Here is a 17,602-nt window from a genome sequence, read left to right as displayed (position 1 = left end):
TAGCCGGAGAGGTTTTGGCACCCGGTTCGTGTGGTGTCGTGGCCGTCGGAGGAGCGCTGGAGCCTGGCGAAAGGACAGCTGTCGGGGCTATCGAGTCCTTGCTGACGTCCCCTTGCTTCCGTAAGGGGGCTGAGAGCCGTCGTCGTCATAGAGCATGCGGGGCGTCATCATTACTTGTTTACCGGGGCGAGCCAGATGGGACGCCGGTCTTGTTCCCCGTAGCCTGAGTTAGCTTGGGGTAGGGTAATGATGGCGCCTCCCGTGACGTGGTCGGTCCGAGCCCCGGGTTGGGCGAGGTCCAGGTCGAGTCTGTCTTCCAAGGCCGAGGTCGATTCCGAGCCCCTGGGTCGGGCGAGGCGGAGACCGTCGGCTGAGGCCAGGGCTGAGTCCGAGCCCTCGGGTCGGGCGAAGCAGAGTTTATCGTCTTCCGGGGCTGAGCCCGAGTCCGAGCCCTGGGGTCGGGCGAAGCGGAGTTCGTCGTCTTCCGGGGCTGAGCCCGAGTCCGAGCCCTGGGGTCGGCCGAAGCGGAGTTTGTCGTCTTCCGGGGCTGAGCCCGAGTCCGAGCCCTGGGGTCGGCCGAAGCGGAGTTCGTCGTCTTCCGAGGCTGAGCCCGAGTCCGAGCCCTGGGGTCGGGCGAAGCGGAGTTCGTCGTCTTCCGGGGCTGAGCCCGAGTCCGAGCCCTAGGGTCGGGCGAAGCGGAGTTCGTCGTCTTCCGGGGCTGAGCCCGAGTCCGAGCCCTGGGGTCGGGCGAAGCGGAGTTCGTCGTCTTTCGGGGCTGAGCCCGAGTCCGAGCCCTGGGTCAGGCGAGGCGGAGCTTCCTATGGCGCTCGAGGCCGGACTTGGCTGCTGTCAGCTGCACTCTGCCGAGTGGCGCAGCAGTCGGAGCAGCGCAGGCGGCGCTGTCCTTTTGTCAGGCCGGTCAGAGGAGCGGCGAAGTGTCTGCGGTCACTTCGGCTCTGTTGACTGAAGGGCGCGCGTCAGGATAAAGGTGTCAGGCCACCTTTGCATTAAATGCTCCTGCGATACGGTCGGTCGGCGTGGCGACTTGGCCAAGGTTGCTTCTTGGTGAAGATTGGGCCTCGGGCGAGCCGAAGGTGTGTCCGTTGCTGGAGGGGGTCCTCGGGCGAGACGTAAATCCTCCGGGGTCGGCGGCCCTTGCCCGAGGCTGGGCTCGGGCGAGGCGAGATCGTGTCCCTTGAGTGGACCGATCCTTGACTTAATCGCACCCATCAGGCCTTTGCAGCTTTGTGCTAATGGGGGTTACCAGCTGAGATTAGGAGTCTTGAGGGTACCCCTAATTATGGTCCCCGACAACAGGTGGCACATCTTTACCCATGAGTCGCGATTCCCTTCTAGCCTAGGTTGATCAGACCCGTATTCACTTCCGAGGTGAATGGCTAGGGTCTCACTACGAGGCTTTTCCTTAGAGTCCTCAATATGCAAATGCTGGAAATGGTCAAACTGCATAGAGTACATCTGACGTAATCAACTTATAGTCCAGACTGCAGGGTAAAGCTTTGGTAACTATGCCCGTATCCAATCTGCCTGAGCCAGAAATATAAGCGCTTGCCAGATGCCCCCGTTCCGATCGACCACGACCAGCACCCAACATAAGACTTCCCTAGTTATTTAGCCAAGGGCGTCCAATACCACTCTCATGGTAGCACTGTTTTCCTGGGTGGTCACTCCATGTTCCAATTAATATGCAATAATCTTGTTTAACCATCGGGTTAACATCATAATACCAATTTCATTTCTAGAACATTAATATCATAAACAGAAGTGACATAACCGTTATTAGGTTGAGCGGTAGCATCAATTTGCAAAGCATGGTATTTTCCCAGGTTAATTAAGGAATACAGTTGGTAAATCTAGGAAATCCTTAATTAGGTAAATCCCATCAAATTATGCAGTATATCCCAAAAAGTAAATATTATTATATGCATTAATTGGGTACAAATACAATATACAGAGGGAGAATCCACTTGCCTTGCTCGAAAGTCTCCTGTGGGTCGTGCTCAAACAAACTCGGATCGTCTACCACGCAATCAACTTCTAATAATGTCGCACATCATACATACGAAAGAATACATACACTGAATAAATAAACATACACCATTACATGAATAACATTCACCAGTACATGAACAAGCATATACCACACAAACTATAATTATAACTAGTGCCTGGAATAAACTTAATTCATTTTTCCTTCCTTTCTAAAAGAAACCATCAGTATAATAAAACATCTAATTAGACCAATGATTAACCTATAATTCTTGCATTATGATGAATTATACATCACATATTAATTCCATGTTACGATAGTTTCTAACATTTATTCAGTGGTCTAAATGAACTTATGATTATAAACTTCTGGATAATTTCTACAATTCATCACGAACCAAAATTTACTATTATTTATCTAGTGTTTTTATCACTAACATATGGCCTACTAATTTTCTATCATTCCTAATCCAAAATGCTAAAATAATTGTAAACAAAGTACATGACTAATTAACAATTCTCCAAAATTCACATACAAAAGAATTTTAGGCTCAGAAATATGCAAACTAAAATTTCATATCGCTACGAAAATTAGATCGCGATTAACTATAGACTATTGGGATAACATATAAAATTACATGGTTTTTTTTCTTCTTTTAAACTAAGAAACATCTCTAAACGAATTCTATACAAAATCAGGGCTAAAAATAAAATAAGTTCATCTTCTACCTCGTCTTTGGTTTGCGCAGAGAAGACAACGAGCAAGAGGGGTTCGACGACGATGGGTGCAGACTTAGGCTACGGTGAGATGTTGAGGAGGAGGCGCCAGACGTGAAGCGCCACGCCGGCAACTTTGAGCCAGCGGAGACGGTTAAATCCGTCCCTCTCGACCCTAGCAACGACGCCTCCAAGCAGATCCGGATCGGCTCTGAGCTCGATCCCAAATAGGAAGCAGTGCTCGTCGACTTTCTCCGTGCAAACGTCGACGTCTTCGCGTGGAGTCCCTCGGACATGCCCGACATACCGAGGGATGTCGCCGAGCACTCGCTGGATATCCGAGCTGGAGCCCGACCCGTGAAGCAGCCTCTGCGCCGATTCGACGAAGAAAAGCGCAGAGCCATAGGTGAGGAGATCCACAAGCTAATGGCGGCAGGGTTCATCAAAGAGGTATTCCATCCCGAATGGCTTGCCAACCCTGTGCTTGTGAGAAAGAAAGGAGGGAAATGGCGGATGTGTGTAGACTACACTGGTCTAAACAAAGCATGTCCGAAGGTTCCCTATCCTCTGCCTCGCATCGATCAAATCGTGGATTCCACTACTGGGTGCGAAACCCTGTCTTTCCTTGATGCCTACTCAGGGTATCACCAAATCAGGATGAAAGAGTCCGACCAGCTCGCGACTTCTTTCATCACACCTTTCGGCATGTACTGCTATGTTACCATGCCGTTCGGTTTGAGGAATGCGGGTGCGACGTACCAAAGGTGCATGAACCACGTGTTCGGCGAACACATTGGCCGAACGGTCGAGGCCTACGTCGATGACATCGTAGTCAAGACGAGGAAAGCCTCCGACCTCCTTTCCGACCTTGGAGCGACATTCCGATGTCTCAAGGCGAAAGGCGTAAAACTCAATCCCGAGAAGTGTGTCTTCGGGGTCCCCCCGAGGCATGCTCTTGGGGTTCATCGTCTCCAAGCGGGGCATCGAGGCCATCCCGGAGAAGATCGCGGCCATCACCAACATGGGGCCCATCAAGGACTTGAAAGGCGTACAGAGGGTCACGGGATGCCTTGCGGCTCTGAGCCGTTTCATCTCGCGCCTCGGCGAAAGAGGCCTGCCTCTGTACCGCCTCTTAAGGAAGGCCGAGTGCTTCACTTGGACCCCTGAGGCCGAGGAAGCCCTCGGGAACCTGAAGGCGCTCCTCACGAACGCGCCCATCTTGGTGCCCCCCGCTGCCGGAGAAGCCCTCTTGATCTACGTCGCCGCTACCACTCAGGTGGTTAGCGCCGCGATTGTGGTTGAGAGACGAGAAGAGGGGCATGCATTGCCCGTCTAGAGGCCAGTCTACTTCATCAGTGAGGTACTGTCCGAGACCAAGATCCGCTACCCGCAAATTCAGAAGCTGTTGTACGCGGTGATCCTGACGCGGCGGAAGTTGCGACACTACTTCGAGTCTCATCCGGTAACTGTGGTGTCATCCTTCCCCCTAGGGGAGATCATCCAGTGCCGAGAGGCCTCGGGTAGAATTGCAAAGTGGGCGGTGGAAATCATGGGCGAAACGATCTCGTTCGCCCCTCGGAAGGCCATCAAGTCCCAGGTCTTGGCGGACTTTGTGGCTGAATGGGTCGACACCCAGCTCCCAACAGCTCCGATCCAACCGGAACTCTGGACCATGTTTTTCGACGGGTCACTGATGAAGACAGGAGCAGGCGCAGGCCTGCTCTTCATCTCGCCCCTCGGGAAGCACCTACGCTACATGCTACGCCTCCATTTCCCGGCGTCCAACAATGTGGCCGAGTACGAGGCTCTGGTCAACGGGTTGCGCATCGCCATCGAGCTAGGGGTCCGACGCCTCGACGCTCGCGGTGACTCGCAGCTCGTCATCGACCAAGTCATGAAGAACTCCCACTGCCGCGACCCGAAGATGGAAGCCTACTGCGATGAGGTTCGGCGCCTGGAAGACAAGTTCTACGGGCTCGAGCTCAACCACATCGCCCGACGCTACAACGAGACTGCGGACGAGCTGGCTAAAATAGCCTCGGGGCGAACAACGGTTCTCCCGGATGTCTTTTCCCGAGACCTGCATCAACCCTCCGTCAAAACCGACGACACACCCGAGCCCGAGAAGGCCTCAGCCCAGCCCGAGGCACCCTCCGCTCAGTCCGAGGCACGCTCGGCTCGGCCTGAGGCACCCTCGTCTCAGCCCGAGGCACCCTCGGCCCCCGAGGGTGAGGCACTGCGCGTCGAGGAGGAGCGGAGCGGGACCACGCCTAATCGAAACTGGCAGACCCCGTACCTGCAATATCTCCACCAAGGAGAGCTACCCCTCGACCGAGCCGAAGCTCGGCGGTTGGCGTGGCGCGCCAAGTCGTTCGTCTTGCTGGGAGACGGGAAGGAGCTCTACCACCGCAGCCCCTCAGGCATCCTCCAGCGATGCATTTCCATCGCCGAAGGCCAGGAGCTCTTACAAGAGATACACTCGGGGGCTTGCGGTCACCACGCAGCACCTCGAGCCCTTGTTGGAAACGCCTTCTGACAAGGCTTCTACTGGCCGACCGCGGTGGCCGATGCCACTAGAATTGTCCGCACCTGCCAAGGGTGTTAATTCTATGCAAGGCAGACCCACCTGCCTGCTCAGGCTCTACAGACCATACCCATCACCTAGCCGTTTGCTGTGTGGGGTCTGGACCTCGTCGGCCCCTTGCAGAAGGCACCCGGGGGCTACACACACCTGTTGGTCGCCATCGACAAATTCTCCAAGTGGATCGAGGCCCGACCCCTGAACAGCATCAGGTCCGAACAGGCGGTGGCGTTCTTCACCAACATCATCCATCGCTTTGGGGTCCCGAACTCCATCATCACCGACAATGGCACCCAGTTCACCGGCAGAAAGTTCCTGGACTTCTGCGAAGATCACCACATCCGGGTGGACTGGGCCGCTGTGGCTCACCCCATGACGAATGGGTAAGTAGAGCGTGCCAACGGCATGATCCTGCAAGGGCTCAAGCCGCGGATCTACGACAACCTCAACAAGTTCGGCAAGCGATGGATGAAGGAGCTCCCCTCGGTGGTCTGGAGTCTGAGGACAACGCCGAGCTGAGCCACGGGCTTCACACCGTTCTTTCTAGTCCATGGGGCCGAGGCCATCTTGCCCACAGACTTAGAATACGGTTTCCCGAGGACGAGGGCCTACGCCGACCAAAGCAATCGATCTAATCGAAAAGAATCACTGGACCAGCTGGAAGAGGCTCGGGACATGGCCTTACTACACTCGGCACGGTACCAGCAGTCCCTGCGACGCTACCACGCCCGAGGGGTTCGGTCTCGAGACCTCCAGATGGGCGACCTGGTGCTTAGGCTGCGACAAGACGCCCGAGGGCGGCACAAGCTCACGCCTCCCTGGGAAGGACCGTTCGTCATCGCCAAGGTTCTGAAGCCCGAAACGTACAAGCTGGCCAACAGTCAAGGCGAGGTCTACAGCAACGCTTGGAACATCCGACAGCTACGTCGCTTCTACCCTTAAGATGCTTTCAAGTCGTTCATACACCTCGCTGACACACGAAGTCTAGTCATCAAGGAAGGGTCAGCCTTGCCTCGGCAAAGCCCGACCCTCCCTCGGGGGCTACACCCGCCGGGTGTTGGCTGGCACTGTTGGGCCATACGCAGGGTTGCCTCGAGTCACGGTACTGGTTCCGCAGTCGAGGAGGCGCGACGGTCGATGCGGACAAAAATGGGCCGGTAGTAATGGCGGTGGCAAGCGGGCGGAAGCAGCGGTCACGTCGTCAGCCAAGCTCACGTCCCCTCATGGGACAGCGAGAGAACCCTCTCCCACAGCGTGAAGACGGCGCGCCCGTGTTCCGTTCCTCGAACGGCTCGCGCATGCGCAACGGCTGCCCCGCGAACCACTCGCCCCGTCGCATTAACTCCGCGGCAGGACAGGCGGCACCTTTGACAGGAGAAGCGGGCGACGCTTTGCCTTCGCCATAATGACCACGTAAAAAAAAGGTGCGCCACGTCGTTTCGATTTCGTATCCTTTTCATTTTCCTCTTTCTCTCTCTTACAACAGGGACCGGGAAAGGGGATACCCCGAAAGGGATCCTTCTCCGCGAAGGAAACGGGCCCCGAGCCCCCTATTGATCAAAGGTTCAAAGGCTGGCCCCTCGGAGGGGTTCAACAGCCGCCTCAGAGCGCTCGTGCTCCGCGCCAACTACTGGTCAGAGGTTCGAAGGCCGGCCCCTCGAAAAGGTTCAACGGCCGCCTCAGGCCACTCGGGCTCCGCGCCCACTACTGATTAGGGGTTCGTAAGCTGGCCCTCGAAGGGTTCACAGCCGCCTCAGACACAGAGCGAGGGATGACCCTGGGTACGTTCGATACATAACCAAGGCTCGGGCTACGCTCCCGAGGTACCCTAGGACATTTCCGAGACCCGCGGGAACGATCTTGTAACGGAATCCCATCAGAGGGAGGCACCGAGCCCTCGGACCCCGTCAAAAGGGGACCGGGTCCGGCAGATCACCCGCAGGTACTTTTGGAGCGCGCCTCCGGGCCTCTAGCCGACCCCTAACAAATGGGGCACGGGCGTCCACTCGGATTACCCGTTAGCAGCTCACTGGAGACACCATGTTCGGCGCCCTCCAAGGGCAACATGGCGCTTCCCCCCCCCCCCTCCTCCTTGCAGAAAGGCGACGCAGGGGCGTATGTAAAAAAGTCGAGAATATCCTTGACCGTCCTCTCGCCCTGTGCGAAGGCTCGGGGGCTGCTCTCGCAAACCCGGCTCCGGCCAAACCGTTGACAGCGTCAACATACCAGCCCGAGAACTTGGGACCCGATCATGCACCCGGGCTACGGCCAGCTCGCATGAGGGAACAACCAGACCGGCCGAAGCATTGCGAAACACATTAAGACCTCGAAGGAGTCAAACCACTCCTCCGAGGCCTCGGGGGCTACACCCGGCGGGTGCGCTCGCGCGCACCCACCGGAGCAAAACGCAACCGAGAAAGGCTGGTCCCCTTGCAAAAAAGTGCGACAAAAGCCTCCCTTCGAGGCTCGGGGGCTACTGTCGGAGACCATAATTAGGGGTACCCTCAAGACTCCTAATCTCAGCTAGTAACCCCCATCAGCACAAAGCTGCAAAGGCCTGATGGGTGCGATTAAGTCAAGGATTGGTCCACTCAAGGGACACGATCTCGCCTCGCCCGAGCCCAGCCTCAGACAAGGGCAGCCGACCCCGGAGGATTTACGTCTCGCCCGAGGACCCCCTCCAGCAACGGACACACCTTCGGCTCGGCCGAGGCCCAATCTTCACCAAGAAGCAACCTTGGCCAAGTCGCCACGCCGACCGACCGTATCACAGGAGCATTTAATGCAAAGGTGGCCTGACACCTTTATCCTAACGCGCGCCCTTCAGTCAACAGAGCCGAAGTGACCGCAGTCACTTCGCCGCTCCTCTGACCGGCCTGACAAAAGGACAGCGCCGCCTGTGCCGCTCCGACTGCTGTGCCACTCCGTAGAGTGCGGCTGACAGCAACCAAGTCCGGCCTCGAGCGCCATAGGAAGCTCCGCCTCGCCTGACCCAGGGCTCGGACTCGAGCTCAGCCCCGGAAGACGACGAACTCCGCTTCGCCTGACCCTAGGGCTCGGACTCGGGCTCAGCCCCGGAAGACGACGAACTCCGCTTCGCCCGACCCTAGGGCTCGGACTCGGGCTCAGCCCCGGAAGACGACGAACTCCGCTTCGCCCGACCCTAGGGCTCGGACTGGGGCTCAGCCCCGGAAGACGACGAACTCCGCTTCGCCCGACCCCAGGGCTCGGACTCGGGCTCAGCCCCAGAAGACGACAAACTCCGCATCGCCCGACCCCAGGGCTCGGACTCAGCCCTAGCCTCAACCGACGGTCTCCGCCTCGCCCGACCCAGGGGCTCGGACTCGACCTCGGCCTTGGAAGATAGACTCGACCTCGACCTCGGAGGAGCCTCCACCTCGCCCAACCCGGGGCTCGGACCGACCACGTCACGGGAGGCGCCATCATTACCCTACCCCAAGCTAACTCAGGCTACGGGGAACAAGACCGGCGTCCCATCTGGCTCGCCCCGGTAAACAAGTAATGATGGCGCCCCACATGCTCTATGATGACGGCGGCTCTCAGCCCGCTTACGGAAGCAAGGGGACGTCAGCAAGGACTCGACAGCCCCGACAGCTGTCCTTCCGCCAGGCTCCAGCGCTCCTCCGACGGCCACGACACCACACGAACCGGGTGCCAAAACCTTTCCGGCTGCCACGATGGCATGTACTTAGGGCACTAGCTCTCCTCCGCTAGACACGTTAGCACACTGCTACACCCCCCATTGTACACCTGGATCCTTTCCTTACGACTATAAAAGGAAGGTCCAGGGCCCTCTTACAGAGGGTTGGCCGCGCGGGGATGGACGGGACAGCGCTCGCGTAAGGCCGCTCGCTCCCTCCCGCGTGGACGCTTGTAACCCCCTACTGCAAGCGCACCCGACCTGGGCGCGGGACAAACACGAAGGCCGCGGGTTTCACCTCTTACGCCTGCCTCCCTCCGGCTTCTTCCCCCCTTCGCGCTCCGTCTCGCGCCGACCCATCTGGGCTGGGGCACGCGGCGACAATTTACTCGTCGGCCCAGGGACCCCCCGGGTTCGAAACGACGACACCTGTGCAGAGTGTAAAACTGATATGTCAGCCGTGCTAACGGTTAAGAGCAGCCTAGACACTCACATGATAATTGAACTTAAAGATGGACAATAAATCGAGATCCGATGATCTGCCAATGGTTTGCTTAAATGGTTTCACTTAAGTGTTTTTGATATACTCTTATACCTTTGTTTAATGGGAATAATTGGGATTCACACTTATTAGTAAGACCTGTGTTGTTAATAAAATGTTGACCAACTAAAATGCTTACTGCTCAACCTTAGTATCACCTTGTTAAACTTGAATTAATTTTTCCCCCACTAGCTGAGCCCCGACCATAAGTGAGCTCACCCTTGCTAATATTTTGATCAAAGGGTGATGCTGGAGACTTCGCTGATGACGATGATGAGTTTTAAGTCTAACGATGCGCCGATCATCTTTCTGTGGGAGATTACCCATATTTAATTCCGCCTTACTTTGATGTTGATAGTTGTTAAAGACACAATGATTCAGATGATGTAATAAAGTACTCTACTCTCTTTACGCCTTTATTGCATTGTCTTTTGATATAATACACTTGTGACGTCAACATATGTGTGGAAATGGATCTTGGCACACAAATGCTATGTTGACCCTAGGTCGTTAGACTAGTTAGAAATGGAAAGCCTAGTTTGTTCAAAACTTGCTAATTTCATTCTTGTAAAATTATTTTATCAGCCTTACCTCTTTAAAATTCAACTGAGTTGGCATTTCTCTTGTAGATGGTTCGTACTCTCCAAACCACCCGAGTTATCACCATCTACGCCCCTCCGCCACGACAAATCCCTGTCTACCCAATGGTAGTAGAGGAAGTTCCGGTGGATCTCCCTCGCATTCGAGTGGAGCATGGAGTCATCCTGGAAGACAGCTCGGAGGAACTTCTGCCGAGTCCCACCCCGTTGGCAGAGTCATTGGCCTTCGCAGCTAGGTCATCGACCTCGGCACCGCCTGCACCAGCCGTTCAAGCTCCTGCACCCGGAGGTGACGACCCAGACGACTCTAAGGACGACGATGATGAGGATGACGACGACGACGAAGATGACGAGGAACACATCAACGAAGAGGCCAACTATGCCCAGCAGGACTACTTCATGGTTTTGGTTATGTCACCGAACATTACACATCGATGTTCGAGACGGGGCACTTCCCCAACCTGCTGCTAGACGTGCTGCACGCGTTGGGAACCTATGTCCGACCCTTCTACGAGACAAGGCGAGTGAGCGAGCCTCCTCGGGTTGCTACTACATCACTCGCATTCACGTCAGGGTGATGGATGCAGTGGATATGGGGTTCAGGACTCTATCAGCTCATGAGTCCCTGACACCGCTATCCACCTACGCTGCTTTGGTCAGCGATGCTGCCAGACAGACTTTGTGGTCTCTCAGCCACACCTACCGGCAGCAGCTGCATGACACAAGTTCAGGCATCTTCCTCTTTGTTTGAGTGGAGGAAGCCAGACCAGCATCGTTCCAGGTGAAGCTGGTGAGGATCGCCTCAACACCCTAGCTGGTGTAGTGGCCAGTCTCAACACCGACCTGGACAGTGCCACCCTGGATCTCTCTAGGGTGCAGTTGGAGCTGGAGGATGCCCATGCCAGGATTGTAGCCTTGGAAGCCCTACTTCAAGGACGGGATCCATCTGAAGCCCAGGTCCCCGCCATGGCATTGTCCCCTCCCCGCAAGAGGATTCGCTATGGGGAACCTGAATCCATCACTAGGCTACTTTGAAGTTTAAGTTATCAATTGTAATAAGATAGTTCTCGCGTCAGACGATGAATACTCTCATTTAAAGTTACCTTTATAATAATAACAACCATGTGATGGTGTTGGTTGCTATGTTTGAGTTGGATTTTTGTTTGAGTGCAATGGTCTGATGGCCATAAGGGCATATAAAAACATAAACTTAAGTTATTCCCCTCTAGAATCTTTATTACTCCTCACTCCTCTAAAGAATTTCACTTTCTAACAAATCAGATGGTGAACGCTCGTTCATGACCCAACCACAACAGGAACCAACATGGTGAACAGATACCAACATCTGCACCGAACCCTAACATGGAACAGTTTATCTCCGCTCAGATGCATCTTCTGCAGGGTCTCACTGCATCTGTGCAGCAGATTCAGCAAAACTAGCAGAACCAACAGCATCAACATCAACAACAGTATGCACCCCTGGCTAGAGATAAGCATCGGGACTTTATGAGCCATCACCCGCCAACTTTCTCTCACGTGGTTGATCCTTTGGATGCCGATGACTGGCTCAAGGTCATTGGAAAGAAGTTGGATATCACCCAGTGCAATGACAAGGAGAAGGTCTTGTACGCCTCGGGAAGACTCGAGGGTTCCGCATCCGATTGGTGGGATGCCTTCACAGCGGCACACCCCAATGCAGATACCATAACCTGGCAGGAGTTCCAAGTGAACTTCCACGCTCATCATATTCCTTTGGGAATTATGAAACTGAAAAAGAAGGAGTTCCTTTCCCTTACTCAAGGGAATATGACTGTCAGTGAGTACCGTGATCGCTTCACCTAGCTTTCACGCTATGCACTAGAAGAGGTGGATACAGATGACAAACGCCAAAGAGCGTTTCTTGGAAGGATTAATTGGACCACTGAACTATCAACTGCAGAGTCATACCTTCCCCAACTTCCAGACTCTGCTGAACAAGGCAATTGGCCTTGAAAGCAACTTGCAAGGTTCTCAGTTCCGCTCTAGAAATCAGGGTGGAAATAATTATCAAGTGCAACGCTCTGGATAACAAGGTCAGAGAAACAATCAAAGTCGGAATCTGCGGAGGAACAACTCTCAGACCAACCAAAGGTCTGGTGGTAGTTCGTAGACTCGTCAAGGTGGTGCCGTGAACACGCAGGCCAAAGGCAACAATGCACCAGTCCAACCCAACAGTTGTTTCAAGTGCGGTGAGCTTGGCGATTATGCTAACAACTACCCTGGCGCAACTAGCAGACACCTCAGAAGAGCAACAATCAAAGGAATGACCAAAACACCCCTGCTCGTGGATCTGCGCAGAACAAGACTCCGTAGAACCAGAGTAGAGGAAGGGGCAATCACGTCCCAGCTGAATCAGTGCCTGAGGATGCCGACGTAGTGTATGGTATGTTTCTTATTAACTCCATACCTGCTTCAGTTTTATTTGACTCTGGAGCATCGCATTCATTTATAACTGAGTCATTCGTGGAAAAACATAACATACCAAAGCACCCCCTTAAGAAGATGTTACACATTAGTTCACGGGGAGGTGACATGAAGGCCACACACTCATGCCTCAATGTTAATCTCAAAATTCAAGGAATAGATTTTCTAGTCAACCTAGTGGTCTTAGGATCCAATGGTATCGATGTGATTCTTGGATGCGACTGGTTGAAAAGTTGTGATGGAGTGATACAATGTGCCAAAGGAACAATTATGTTGACAAGTCCACAAGGCAAAAGAATCCAAGTTAGCACAAACAATCCAACAAATGCAAAAGGAAATACAGTGGTAAATCACTTGGAAGAAAAGCCCCTAGAAAATATCAAGGTAGTGTGTGAATACCCAGATGTATTTCTAGAGGAATTACTAGGTATGCCACCTGACTGTGATATAGAGTTTTCTATTAAATTATTACCCGAAACTGCACCTATCTCGAAAAGACCCTATAGAATGGATGTCAAAGATTTAGTTGAACTGAAGAAACAAATAGAAGAATTACTAGAAAAAGGTTTCATTCGCCCAAGTTCATCCCCTTGGGGAGCCCCAGTTCTATTTGTGAGCAAGAAAGATGGTTCGAGGAGAATGTGTGTTGATTATAGAAGTTTGAATGAAGTAACCATCAAGAATAAATACCCATTACCTTGTATTGAAGATTTATTTGATCAGATGAAGGGAGCTAAGATATTCTCGAAGATAGATCTAAGGTCGGGATATCATCAGTTAAAGATTCGAGAAGAAGACGTACCCAAGACAGCCTTCACTACGAGATATGGATTATATGAGTTTTTGGTCATGTCGTTTGGACTGACTAATGCATCAGCATACTTTATGAACTTGATGAATAAAGTATTCATGGAATATCTAGATCCGTTTGTGGTTGTATTCATTGACCACATACTGATATACTCTCCGAATGAAGAAACCCATGAAGATCATCTAAGGCTAGTCCTACAAAAGCTTCGTGACAACCAATTGTATGCAAAGTTCTCAAAGTGTGATTTTTGGTTGAAGGAAGTTGCTTTCTTAGGACATATTGTTACTGATGGTGGAATTAAAGTAGACCCAGGAAAGATAAGTGAAATACTAAATTGGAAGTAGCCAAAGGATCGTCCAAGATCAGAAGTTTTCTTGGATTGGCAGGATAATATAGAAGATTTATTGAAGGTTTTTCCAAGTTAGTGAAACCACTTACCTCTCTACTGGAGAAAGGTAAAGAGTTCAAGTAGGATGAAGCATGCCAGAATTGTTTTGAGGAACTCAAGAAAAGGTTAACCACTGCACCAATATTGGTAATGGCAGACATTCATAAGGGATTTGATGTGTATTGCGATGCATCACACCTTGGACTTGGATGTGCGTTAATGCAAGAAGGAAAAGTAATAGCTTATGCCTCAAGGCAGTTGAGGAAGCATGAGAAGAATTATCCTATGCATGATTTGGAACTAGCTGTCGTGGTGCATGCTTTGAAGATTTGGAGACACTATATGATTAGAAACAAGTGCACAATCTTTACAGATCACAAAAGATTGAAATACATATTCACTCAGAAAGAACTCAACCTAAGACATAGAAGATGGCTTGAGTTGATCAAAGACTATGATTTGGAAATACAATATCACTCAGGAAAAGCAAATGTAGTGGCTGATGCTTTGAGCCGTAAGGGTCAAGTGAACAACATCACTACTCATTTGATGTCACAGGAATTGTGCTGGGAAATGGAGCAACTTAACCTTGGTATGCTCAATAATATGGAAGCAACAGTTATGGAAGTTGAATCTACTTTGGAAGAAGAGATTCGTAAAGGACAAGAGTCTGATGAGAAAATCAAAGAAATTAAGACACAAATTGGTTTGGGTAAAGCCCCAGATTTCACAGAAGATGATCAAGGCACAATATGATTTAAAAAGAGAATCTGTGTACCGGAAATCGAACACCTACGCCAACTTATTTTGAGAGAAACTCATGATTCGGCTTACTCTATCCACCCTGGAAATACAAAGATGTACCAGGATCTAAAGGAGAAGTATTGGTGGTACGGTTTGAAAAGAGATGTGGCTACTCATGTTGCACTATGCAACGTGTGTCAGCGAGTTAAAGCCAAACACCAAAGACCAGCAGGATTACTACAACCTCTCAAGGTACCGGAATGGAAATGGGAAGAAATCGGTATGGATTTCATAGTTGGACTACCCCATACTCGGGATGGTTATGATTCGATATGGGTCATAGTAGACAGGTTGACTAAAGTGGCACACTTTATACCTGTGAAGACAACTTACTCGGGAGCCCAATTAGCAGAATTATACATGTCGAGGATTGTTTGTCTGCATGGAGTACCGAAGAAGATCGTATCAGATCGAGGAACCCAGTTTACCTCGCGCTTTTGGAAAAGATTACATGAGTCCATGGATACCAAGCTAAACTTTAGTTCAGCTTATCATCCGCAAACGGATGGGCAAACATAAAGAACAAACCAAGTGTTGAAAGATATGCTAAGAGCTTGAGCTCTAAAGCATGGTAAAAGTTGGGATAAAAGTTTGCCTTATGCAGAATTCTCGTATAACAATAGTTATCAAACAAGTCTAAAAATGGCACCATTTGAAGCACTTTATGGACGAAAGTGTAGAACACCACTTTATTAGAATCATACCGGAGAAAGTCAAGTATTTGGTCCAGAAATTCTCCAAGAAGCAGAAAAGCAAGTGTAGATTATTAGAGAAAATTTGAAGACATCACAGTCAAGACAGAAAAGCTATGTTGATAATAGAAGAAGAGAGTTGATATTCGAAGTAGGAGACTTCGTATACCTTAAAGTTTCACCAATGAGAGGAATGAAAAGATTTAAGGTTAAGGGAAAATTATCTCCTCGCTATATTGGCCCATTCAAGATTTAGGAAAGAAAAGGTGAAGTAGTGTACCAGTTAGAGCTACCAGATAGTTTGTCAGAAGTGCATGACGTATTTCACGTGTCACAACTTAAGAAGTGCTTGAGAGTTCCGGAGGAACAGTTACCCATGGAAGAACTGAATGTTAATAAGGATTTAACTTATTCGGAGTACCCTGTCAGAATTCTGGAAACATCTCGCAGAATTACACGGAGTAAAGTCATTAACATGTGCAAAGTTCAGTGTAGTCATCATTCGAAAGATGAGGCCACTTGGGAAAGAAAGATGAACTTAGAGCAGAATTCCCCCAGTTATTCTCAGAAGTTTCTTAATCTCGAGGACGAGATTCTTTTAAGAGGGTTAGGTTTTGTAACACCTCAAATCCATCAATTAAAACAATTCAATATTAGATGCTAAATCGATTAGAGAGTAAATGATTTTTTTTAAAAAACAACAATATTAATGGTACAAAATATAATTAATCTTTTTAATGAGTTACAATTTAAAGCAAGTGTTTGGTGCATTTATTTTTGAAGCATGATTTTTTTGTTCTTAAAGTGTAAAGATTTTATTTTGTTTTTTATTCTTTTGTGAAGCCCAATTCATTAAACTATAAGTTTTGTATAAAAAACTTATTAATACGACATTTGATTTATGAAATTATTATTTTTGAATTTATTATAAATTTTGAATTATTTAAATATATATTTATGTTTCCATTAAAAAAAGGGGGAATGAATTTCGAAATTAAAAAAATGGACGATCGGACCTCCTCACCCTGCGTTGGATTTTATCATGCCTTGCTAGTGAACCTCCACTCATGAGCATGACATGTGGGTCCCACTAGTACTTTCTATCCTCCACCTTTCTTCTTTCACGCTAATGCGAGGCAGCCTGCGAGCCATTTCTCCTGGGCCGCCGCCTGGAGCCATCCATCCGGCCCCTTGCCTACCCATCCTCTCGCCTCCCGCTTCAGCCCGTGCGTGAAGCATTTGTAGCTGTCGTGTCCGACCGTCATCCTCTCTCCATTACTGCACCTGCCCACGCCTAGCCTCCGCCGCGTTAGCCACGATCGCGCCCACTCAGTCGCCGTTTCCACAGCCGCCATGAATAGCGATGAAAGTTACCGTTCTCCCACGAAATCAAGACGCTTCAACGGCATTCAAATCACAAACAATCTGGCACTAATTCGTGTCACTCACTCGGCCTATAAAAGCTGCCTCAGATCCCCTTCCTTCCTCCCATTGCTTGCTCTCGTGCTCAGCATACAGCCGAGTCTGTGCCCGCACTCGCCACCCCGCTTCTTGCCTGCTGCTGCTTCTCCATTCCGTCCGTGCCATCGACGCCGGTGACCAGCAACTCGGCCTCTGCGTCCTCAACATCTCGCCGCAGCCCAAGTCTGCACCCATCATCATCGAACCCCTCTTGCTCTTTGTCTTCTCTGCGCAAGAACCAGAGACGAGGTAGAAGATGAACTTATTTTATTTTTAGCCCTGATTTTGTATAGAATTTGTTTAGAGATGTTTTTTTGGTTCAAAAGAAGAAAAAAAGCCGTGTAATTTAATGTGCTACCCCCATAGTCTATAGTTAATCGTAATCTAATTTCCGTAGCGATATGAAATTTTAGTTTGCATATTTTTTAGTCTGAAATTCTTTTGTATGTGAATTTTAGGGAATTGTTAATTAGTCATGTATTTTGTTTACAATTATTTTAGCATTTTGGATTAGGAATGATAGAAATTTAGTAGGCCATATGTTAGTGATAAAAACACTAGATAAATAATAGTAAATTTTGGTTCATGGTGAATTTTAGAAATTATCTAGAAGTTTATAATCATAAGTTCATTTATGCTGATGGTTTCTTTTAGAAAGAAAGGAAAAATGAATTAAGTTTATTCCAGGCACTAGTTATAATTATAGTTTGTGTGGTATATGCTTGTTCATGTACTGATGAATGTTATTCATGTAATGGTGTATGTTTATTTATTCGGTGTATGTATTCTTTTGTATGTATGATGTGCGACGTTATTAGAAGCTGATTGTGTGGTAGACGATCCGAGTTTGTTTGAGTATGACCCACATGACACTTTC

This window comes from Zea mays, chromosome 2 (assembly GCF_902167145.1).
Source record: "Zea mays cultivar B73 chromosome 2, Zm-B73-REFERENCE-NAM-5.0, whole genome shotgun sequence".
Classification (NCBI taxonomy): domain Eukaryota; kingdom Viridiplantae; phylum Streptophyta; class Magnoliopsida; order Poales; family Poaceae; genus Zea; species Zea mays.
The sequence above is the reverse complement of the archived record's forward strand: the minus strand, read 5'-3'. Positions refer to the sequence as shown.